The sequence below is a fragment of the Chanos chanos genome, chromosome 3 (assembly GCF_902362185.1).
Source record: "Chanos chanos chromosome 3, fChaCha1.1, whole genome shotgun sequence".
NCBI classification, from domain to species: domain Eukaryota; kingdom Metazoa; phylum Chordata; class Actinopteri; order Gonorynchiformes; family Chanidae; genus Chanos; species Chanos chanos.
The window spans coordinates 45,672,118-45,675,181 of NC_044497.1; the positions used below are offsets into that span (position 1 = coordinate 45,672,118).

At 36.4% G+C, this 3,064-nt stretch overlaps 1 non-coding gene across 1 annotated transcript; it reads left to right on the forward strand.

The window, feature by feature from the left end:
* Window positions 1-1,704: 1,704 nt before the first annotated feature.
* Window positions 1,705-1,832, forward strand: LOC115808841 (U6atac minor spliceosomal RNA). The gene has a single exon (XR_004025230.1). It is a non-coding gene; the product is annotated as a U6atac minor spliceosomal RNA (small nuclear RNA).
* The last annotated feature ends 1,232 nt before the right edge of the window (window positions 1,833-3,064 follow it).

Here is a 3,064-nt window from a genome sequence, read left to right on the forward strand (position 1 = left end):
AAATGAGCAGCATCTCAAAATAACTGACTGAAATGCTATAGATGAAATTGTATGTATATATATATATATTTATCTAAAATCCATCAGAGGCATAATGAGCGTATGTGAATTTTCTGTCTCAAAGTTATAGTGATGACAAAGAAGACAGCCGGTCATCTATCCATTTGTCCTGTAGATACTAATACCATCCAATACCATGACTTTTATGAATGCAACCAATCAGACAGTTGTAATACATATTTTAACCTGTTACAGTCAGAGAAATATGGAGAACATACATATATATCTACTACACACCTTTAAAGAGTCTTTCAAATCTGACCTGCTGTAAAAGACCGTCCAATTTCTCTATCCTAGCCTGACCTGAATCTCAGATGCACACACACCTGCAGCCTCAGCCAAACTCACCTGTATAAACAAACAGGACTCCTCAGAGAAATATATAAAATTATATAAATAAGAATGAACTTAAAAAGGAGAGAAACATCTATTTTTAAGGTTTTAACTAATAAAAGTTGTTCCAGATTTTTTTTTTTCTGCTTCGCAAACTTAGACCTTTTTTTGTTCTGTTTCGTTTGGTGAAGTCTGCCAAATGGTGTGTTTTGCACTTTTTTGTTTGTATTCTGTTTGTTATGCTTGTGTTTCAGAGCACTGAATACTTTGTATTGTGTTAACTGTGCCAATTAAATATACAGAGGAAAAGCATCAAGAACCTCTGGCAATGTTTCTGTTATGTGTGTCAAATTATTGTGTTCTCAGGTTAAAAGTATATGGAATCACACTTATGAAGCAGAAAAGATTAATTAATGATATTGATGCAAATCCACTGACACCGATTAGACCTTGAAAACAGTCTAAATTTAGGAGTTCAAAAATGAAAAGACTTAAATTTTTAAGCAGCATTCAGGGTTTATTTTGGGACCACATTTTGAAAGTCATCAGAATTTCAGGTTAAATGCTCAAAAGAACGAGAACAATCTATTTTACAATTTTGGTTTTGGCAAGGAGCAGATTCGCCTTTTTTTGAGAGAGACAGAGACAGAGTGAATTCAGCAATTTGTCCTCTCATGCTCACCCAGATATCGTGTAGCTGATTATAAATTACAAAGAGAATGGTTGCAAATTTTGACTCTAGTAAATGTAAGATATGGTATGGTGTTTATTTATTATTTTATTTATTTCTTGAATCTGTGTGACCTAGAGTCAAAGTTCGGAACCATTCCCTATGCTCACAATTAGATACTCATTTTAAAATACTGACCACAGCCTGTACTGAATAAACTTTGTTCAAAATTCGTTACGTAAATTCTCTAAAATACTAGGTGTTCGGAATTGGGGGGGAGGGGGGGGGCGGGACAGATTCTCTTGCAAAGCGTCTCTTTGGAATATATTTCTTTGGGTACTTTCCGGTATGTGTCATGTGATCATTACACGTGATTTGCTTCGTTTATGACTATTGGCCAACAAGGATTCAAGATGCAAATTAGTAAGACATTTCGGCTTAACCCAACACTTTTGAACGACAAAAAACAAGTTATTTAAGAATTTAAAAATGCTAACTCGGTATCTCATGTCTAATGTATTACACTTACATACCGATCGATAACTTATTATAGAAATTGTAACCAACTGTGTATGTCACCGTCTTTGAAAATTGCTAGCGTTTTTAAATCTATATATACCTTGTAAAACGACACAGCGGATGTGTTGTATGAAAGGAGAGAAGGTTAGCACTCCCCTTGACAAGGATGGAAGAGGTCCTAGTGACCTTCAACACACATACGGTTAAGGCATTGCCACCTACTTCGTGGCATCTCTAACCATGTTTTTCCCCATTACCCACGTCAAGTGTGTGTTGCTCTTTTGGTTTTTCTTTGTTACGAAACATTGGTTCGGGCTGTGCCACCTTCGGAATGAGGTACTTAGACTATACGAAAGGCCAAACACTTATTTTTTTTAGAGAGGAGATTATCAAAGATTGGTTTGCCATGTCTTGTTACAATACTTTAAACTATGTTTCAGTAGTCCAATTAGTTGTAACTCCATTAATCTATACGATAGGGTAGTGAGTATAGCGTTGGATAGCACAGGTTGCGCACACAAAGAAATGTTAATTAACAAAGGTGTTAAGGTGTGAAAGGTGTTACTCTGTGAATGATTTACTATTTTTGTGAATGTCGACACCATGCATATGTGCATAATGAAAGCTATAAATTTGCTTTGCGATGAAATCCTAATAACCAAACGAACGTATTACAAACGCACATCCTATAACCACTAGGGGGCAGCCGAGATCCATGAAAATGCCTAAAAGGGGCAACTCTCTCTCTCTCTATCTCTCTCTCTCTCACACACACACACACACCACCTATCTATAGATCGTTCTGTGGTGGGTAAGCAGAGAGTTATTTGAAGACTACATGTACCACAGTCTTAAGGGAAGGCACTGGAAACTTACTGTACCAGGCTGTAATTTTTCATTCTACTTGGGTCCAATTTGAGTTTCCTGGAAAAGATTGTGAGTCTGATGACCCTGAAGACAGATGGGACGCTACCAGCACAATAACATGTTGACAATGGGAAAGGAAGGTAGGGACAGGTGGTGTGGTAGAAGGATAGGAGTGGTAGAGGGATCTGTTAAATGTTATGTGACACAGGACATTATCAGGGGAGAGTAGAGTGAATATGGCAAGATCATTTTGGAAGGTTAGTTTGTATATTTAGTTTAAGCTGCAGACTTGGTGAATGTCCAAGGTCACATGATGAATTACACTTGTTATCCTTGCATTACTTATTGCATCTATATATTCTTTTGAATTTTGAATGAATTATAAATTTGTGTTTCAGTGTTATGGTTTGTCAATTGTATACATAAGAATAAACTGAACTAAATTGGGAGCTGTTCTTTTCAAGCCATGTAACCTATATAATTGTGTATGGACTTCCTTATTGATACTATAGCTTGACCTGAAATATATAATCCAATGTTCCTGAACAGGCCAACAGAATAACTAGGGACCCTGGACTACACTGTGAATTTAGAACATATTCAAGATGGCGTTTT